This window comes from Heterocephalus glaber, unplaced genomic scaffold (assembly GCF_053883595.1).
Source record: "Heterocephalus glaber isolate CG9 unplaced genomic scaffold, H.glaber_assembly_v1.0 deba00001498, whole genome shotgun sequence".
NCBI classification, from domain to species: Eukaryota; Metazoa; Chordata; class Mammalia; order Rodentia; family Bathyergidae; genus Heterocephalus; species Heterocephalus glaber.
In genome coordinates this window covers 7495626-7503079 of record NW_028258321.1, presented here as the reverse complement: position 1 = coordinate 7503079, position 7454 = coordinate 7495626, and the positions used below count along the sequence as shown (strand labels likewise).

The 7454-nt window shown below is 41.5% G+C and overlaps 1 pseudogene; it reads right to left on the bottom strand.

Moving 5' to 3' along the window:
* Window positions 1-1224: 1224 nt before the first annotated feature.
* LOC101716477 (spindle and kinetochore-associated protein 3 pseudogene) lies at window positions 1225-6991 on the bottom strand (annotated as a pseudogene).
* Between the last annotated feature and the right edge of the window lie 463 nt (window positions 6992-7454).

Here is a 7454-nt window from a genome sequence, read left to right as displayed (position 1 = left end):
TAACTACCTCTATATTTAACATACATTGGGCACTTCTAAAATCTAGATAAGACTAGATGTTTCAAGTAAGGACTCAATTTGTCCATTATATATACACAGCAGTCTTGATTAAACTGCACATGTAACAATAGTTGAAAGTGTCTTGAAAACATGAGCAGTTTAGTCTAGAACCCTTCCTTTCTCCACTAGCCCAGTGGTCATTTAGCCCAATCGTTCCTGGAATTTTAATACACAATGTACAAAATGTGTTAGTTTATTAACTCTACCTTTATCAAAAATGGCAACCTCTGTAACATCTAGGAAGACTAGATGTTGTATACGGTCTCATTTATCCTTTACATACCCTACATACACAGCAAAGTAAAAATGCACAGACGTAGGGGACAATAGTAACTTGCCTTGCTATAAGTGCACTAGCACAGCGCTCTGCATTTCCTTCTCTTCCGAGAACCAGTGCATAAACAATGTGTACTACTCAAGAGGGGGTTTGCCTATTCCCCCCACAAAATAACACTTCATGTGAGTTCTAACAAAAAGAAATTATAAAAGGTGTTATTTTACTACTTCTACTTTTTAACATGTATCTCAAAAGAATTATCTGCAAAGACCAGGTGGTTCAATAAAGTACTTAGCATCGTCAATTTATATAGATACAGATATAGATGATATAGCTATAGTAATGAGGACTAAAATGCACACAGAAAACAAAGGTTACGATACGAACAACGTCTTCTACATGCAACCAGTCGGGTACTGGACGTTCTTCTCTTCTGTCTTCCGCTCGGAGTCCTCTAACCCACAGAACAGACAAGTATCGCTAGCATCGCTTCCCCGGGTGGTCTACCCAGCTCCATTTCAAAGTCACTTTCAGAAAACGTTTCTTTTCTGTCATTTTTTTAAACAAATGGGCGTTTCCAAGACGTACGGTCTTTCTAACTACTTCATCATAGCCGGCAACTTCACATCTGCATTGTCCACGTGCAGCACGTTTTCTTTCAAAAGGCGGGGCGGGGCGCTTTTTCGTGTTCTAGACACAGGCCTTCTGAACAGGCCAGGGGCCGGGCCTTGCCAATCAGCCAAACGTGCAGCGTTATCTTTAGGGCTCTGTCTTTGGCCGCTGCCCGTGGCCCACCAGCCTTTCCTCCCGTCCTCGGCCTGAGCTCCCTCACCTTCCAGGGTGGGCGAGGCCTTTATTCCTCCTTGTCGCGAGGAGGCGCGGCCTCCTCACTGGGACACGGCAGTCACCTCGGGACGGATCTGCGCAGGTCTGAGGCCCCAGTGGCCGAACTTTCCGACCCGCCTTTGAGGCCGCCATTCTTCGCACCAGGCCTGCAGCTCGCTGCAGCCGCTGCAAAGCGCCAGGGGCTCCCCCTGCTGGAGGGGCTTTGCCTGGGTGGCAAGGCTGGACCCGGAGACCCTGAGGGAGAACCCTGAGGGGTTCTGGCTCCGAGGCCGCTGCCGCGGTCAGGTCATCCAAGTGGGGTCGGGGAGCAGTTCGCTGTTCTTAGAAGCCTGGGCCCAGCCATAGGCAGTTACAGCACGAGATCCGGGAGCCTGCACGGCAGAGGCGTGGCCCGTCCTCGGCCCCCAGGTCCCCCACCGCTGTGGCACTCTCTGCCGGAACTCACAGTGAGCATTCTTGCATCCTTCATACTGTGCATCCATCTAGACCCCTGCACAAAGACATAGGTAAAATGGTTTCCACAGTGGATCACGGAAAGAGAGAGGCAGTAGGCACAAAGTAAGTCAAGAGGCAGCCTCCGTCTGGAGCAGACAAGGCTAAAGGAGAATTATTAAACTTGGCACAGCCTGCCTTGTAGGAACAACAGCAACAACTAATATTTACTAAGCACTTGCTATGTGCTGACACCGTGCAAAGTGATTTACACACACTATTTCATTTAATCCACCAGCAGCCTGAGATTGGCAGTAATCTTTCCCCTATTTTACAAATTGGAAAAATTAGTTTCAGAGGGTTTAGTTAACTTACCCAGGGTCACAGAACTTGGAAGAGGCAGAGCTGGAATTAGAAATCAGTTCCATCTGATTCCAAGCCATGTTTTAATCATATGCCAGACAATTTGAGCATCGCTGTGTGTCCCACAGATTGACGAGGTCCTGGCATAAAGGAACAATGATCCGCTTGCTGCTGCTCACCCTGCAGAGGCTGCACAGAACCTGCTTGTCCTGAAGGCTCAGCAGAATGTTAGCATCAGAATGATCAAAAAGAGGGTTTCCATTCAGAGATGGAGTAGACATACTTTAACTCTCCCACAAATTACAACTAAAGCCCCTGGACATTATATATAAAGCAAACATAATCTCTGAAATATGGACAGAAGAAGACAGACCAGCTGGAGACCTCAGAACCCAAGAAATGACATGACAGTGAGTTTCCTGGGTTTTCTTTTTGACTCACCTCAGTATCCCAGTCTTAGAGCTAAAGAAGCCAGCAAACTGGAAGTGCTAAGTGCAGACCAAAAAAACAAAACAAAACTCTGCAAGCCCATTGTCTCTAGTCAAAAGTTTAGGCAATGAGTAGCCTAAAAAGACAACTTTTAGATATCAATCACTACTTCAGCCAAACACCACAGGAAAAGCTATAGTCCAGTCCCAACAAAGGCTAGGAGTGAGCCTGAACTTCTGCCTTCATGGCTGTACTGACAAATCCCAGCTCCCTACAGGGCAGTCGAGAAGGCTATGTTGTTCATCTCTGCTAAAGGTAACAAACAGTCAGTGGAGATTACATGGCAAGCCTGGACTGCACTCCCAGCCAGCAGAAATGAGGCACTCCTGCCCTTACACACTGGGGAGTGTCAGTGGAACCCTAGCAGAGCCTCAGGAATTTTAACCACCCCTTACAGTGCTAGCGGAGGTCACAGGTACTGGTACCCCTTCTAACTAGTGAGGTGGCATTGGAGGCTTGTTGAGGAGCTAGAACTCCCATCCCATCTAACAGTGACTGCAGAGAGTCCAGCTGGGAAACCTGAACTTCTGCCTCACTGCAATAACATGACAGTGCTCTATACCTCCATCCACTGTTAGAGGAACTCAGCTAAAAAAGAAAGCTTAAATAAGATCACAAATCTCATAATGTGATACCCCAAACGACCAAGTTTCAATTGAAAACCAGGAAGGAAAAAAAGAAGAACCAGGAAGATATCAAATTGAATGAAGAAAGAAAGCAACTGATACCAACACTGAAATGACAAAGATATTAGAGTTTTCTGGTAAGGATTTTAAAGCAGCCATCACAAAGATGCTTCAGAAATTAAGAACACAATGGAAACAAATGAAGAAAAGTAGAGTCTTAGTAAAGAAATAGGAGGTATAGAGAAGAAATGCAATAATAGAAGTAAAAACTTCAACAAATGGGCTTATAAGCAGAGTGGAAAAAGGAAAAAATTAGTACATGAGAAGGTAAAATAGTAGAAATTATCCAATCTGGACAATAGAGGGAAAATACACTGAAAAGAGACTGTAGGACCCTAATAAAAGATCTAACGCTTATGATTTATGTCATTGCGGTTTTAGAAGGAAAAGAAAAAGTGAGTGGGGCTGAAAAAAATAAAGAATGGCCCAAACTTCCCAAATCTGACCAAAGATATAAACCTATAGATTCAAGAAGTTGAGTAAACTCCACACAGGGTAAACTCAAAGAAATCCACACCAAAAGCATCACAATCAAATTCCTGAGCAATGAAGATAAAGAAAAACTGAGCAATAGGAGAGAAATGACACCTCACTCATGGGAGGAAATTTTAATGGCATGGGTTTCTCATCAGAAACCAGAGGCCAGAAGGAAGTGACACAACCCAAAATATCCAGCAAAAACATCTTTCAGAAGTGAAGAAAGTAGAGCCACTTGGGAAGATAGTTTGACAATTTCTTACAAAACTAAACATACTGTACCCAACATTCCAACAATCACACTCCTTCCTATTTACCCACAAGAGCTGAAAACTTAACCACGCAAAAAATCCTACACCAAACATTTGTGACAACTTTACTTATAACAGCCCAAACTTAAAAGTAACCAAGATGTTCTTCTGTGGGTAAATGGATAAGCTGCAGAATCTAGATGATGGGATATTTTTCAGCATTACGAAGAAATGAGCTAATAAGCCATGGAAAGATATGGAGGAAACTGAAGTGCATATTGCAAAGTGAAAAAAGTCAATCTGAAAAGACTACATACTATCAAATTCCAACTACATGTCATTCTAGAAGAGGCAAAACTATAGCTAAAAAGATCACTAGTAAAAAGATGAAAAAGATCGTTATGGTAAAAAGATGACTGCTTTTAAGGGTAGGTGGGAGGGAAGGGTGAATGGGTGGAGCACAGAGGATAATTAGGGCAGTGGAAGTTCTCTATATGATGCTGTATGGTGGATACATGTCATTATACATTGCCCCAGACTCGCAGAATGTACACCACCAGGAGCAAACCCTAATGCAAATGATGAACTTCGGGTGATAATGGTGCACTGATGTAAGTTCATCAGTGGAGGGATATCAAGATGAAAGAAAACCAAGAGAAAGCATCCCCATCTAGTAGGTCTATCCTAAAAATGGCTAAAGGCAGTTTTCTAAACAAAGAAAATGATAAAGAGAAAGAAACTTGGAACATCAGGAAAGAAAAAAGAACAAAGTGAGGGAAAATAAGGATAAATACAATAAACTTTTCTTCTCTTAAATATTCCAAAGTATTTTTAATTATTGCAAGCAAAAGTTATAATACTGTCTCATGTATGTAAAAGAAATGCTTAAGACAATTATAAATGGGCAAGAATAAAAGGATTTAAAAGGAGATAAAATTTCTGCATTTCATTTGAATTGGTAAAATTATGATGACCAGTAGATAGTGATAAGATATAGGTAGGTAGGTAGAAAGATAGAGAGAGAGAGAGAGAGACATCTGAGTATATACCTGAGATACTTAAAAGCACCTGTCAAAAAGCTATGCAAGGGCCGGGGATCTAGCTCAGTGGTTCTGGCACCTGCCGCACAAGCACAAGGTCCCGAGTTTGATCCCCGGTACCAAAAAAAAAAGCTATACAAAGAGATACATTCAAAAGACTATACAAAAATAAGAGTAGAAGTCTAAAAAATAAAAAATAAGTCCAAGTTACCCACATCAGGAAAAAGAAAGCAAATGAAAACCAGAGCAAGTAAACAAAAATAGCGGACTTAGACCCTCTCATATTCCTTTTTTTGGTACCAGGTATCGAACTCGAGTCCTTGCGCTTGTGAGGCAGGTGGCGGCACCACTGAGCCACATCCCCGGCCCCTCTCATATTAACAATTACATTAAATGTAAGTAATATATACACACAAATTGAAAGACAGAGTTTGGCAGAATCAAAGAGTTGGGCTAGGGGCACAGGTAGAATGCCTGCCTAGCAATCCTACTCTGGGTTCCATCCCCAGTGCTGGAAAAAAAAAAAAAAAGGCATGATCCAACAATAAACTGTCTTTAAAAACTCACCTCAAACATAACTTATAAGTAGGTTAAAACACAAGAATGGGAAAGAGATATCATGAAACCCTATTAATCAAAAAAGGCCCAAAAGGCAAGAGTGGCTACATTGATATCAGATAAAATAGACTTCATAGCAAAGAAAATTACTGGGGGAAGCGGTGTGACATAACAGGAAAAGTGTCAATCCACCACGAAGACATAACAATCCTAAATTTCTCTGTCAAAATATGTGAAGCAAAACCAGATAGAACTGAAAGGAGAAACAAATACATGACTATAGTCGAAGACTTCAACATTCCTCTCCCAACAACTCATAGAAGAATTGGACAGAAAATCAGAATTCAACAATACCTTCAACAACAAGACCTAATCAACATGTGTAGAACATTCCATCCAACAGTAGTCAAATATACACACTTTTGAATTTCCTACAGTATATATATCAAGATAAATCATATCCTGGGCCATTACACAAGCTGAACAAAATTTTTTTTCATAAGATGAAATTGTAGGAGAGGAGGGGTCTGCAAAATTCTCCAAGCACTGATCTGAATTTAAAACTAATGAAGTACAATCTTTAACTTCAAAATCATTTGATGAACTGTATGTTTCTGATAATGCATAGTTTGTGGGTACCAAAGCTGTGTTGTTCTTTGTAGAAGGAACTTTCAAACCAGGAGTGCAGAATGTAGGTGTCAAAGGGGAATCTGTATACTTGGCATCTCTTTCTTCCAACTGCCGCATTATGGGTTCTGTTTCTACAGCCACCTCACTTTAGATAGTCTTCACATTTTTCACTCTTATTGTATAATCTTCATGTAGACACATAGTATATTCAGAGATACGGAAAATGCTCTAATTTAGGAGTTACACACTCAAAATCATCCATCTTTAGAGCACATTTTGGAGTTTTTAGTATTTTAACTACTGACTGACTGGTAGGTGGAGTTTCAGTTGTGGGCTCTTCCTTGTGGTTGCTTACAGCTCGTGGAGGGTTTGGTAGAAGCTGAGGTATCCTATACCACTCCAGTCCAAAATCTGCACGCTTTGGACTACGGAGAGGCTCCTCAGAAACTGAACCACCTGGCACAGACTGATCAGACAGCTTGTCCTTCCCACGAGGCTTTTGAACATGATCACAGCTGGCCATTCTGGGGTAGCATCAGTGATCTCCTGTTCAGAGACTGAATTTTCCTTGACACGTGGATTACATCCATACTTCTGGAAAAACTCTTATTTTTATGATATCGTTGCATTTTTTTTCATCAGTAGTTTTGTTGCCTTAATAAAACCAATGCTTACTTGACTTTCCAATCTTGCTTTATCAAGAATATTAACATCATCCTTCAGAGCCCTGACTTCTGAATGAAGGTCATGTAAAATCCTCATTTCATCATCTTCAAATTCACTGTCCTCTCCGTTCAGCACTTGCTGCACCTGGGCCGTCTCACAGTCTAGCGTGCTGGCCAGGAACCGCAGCTTCCCACAGGAGGCCTGGATTAGGTCCATGGATGAAGGTGACCAAACCAGCGTCAGCACTTGAAGCTCAACAAATTTTAAAAGAATTAAAGCCATATGAAGCCAGGCATGGTGATGCATGCCTATAATCCCAGCACCCAGGAGGCTGAGGCAGGAGGATCTCTGTGAGTTCAAGGCCAGCCTGAACTACATAGTGAGACCTTGTCTCAAAAAATTTTTAAATCATATGGAGTGTGCTTTCCAACCACAAATGGAATTTTTTTAAATGGACTTGATAACAGAAAGGTAAAAAAATCTGTAAACACTTGGAAACAAAAGAACACATTTGTAAATAATCCACAGGTCAAAGAGGAAATCACAAAGAAAAATTTCAAATACCTTGAACTAAACAAAAATGATGATACAACATGTCAAAATTCATGGATCACAGCTAGAACAGTGGTGGCAGGAAAGCTTATAGCACTAAATTCATACATTCAAAAAGAAGAAAATC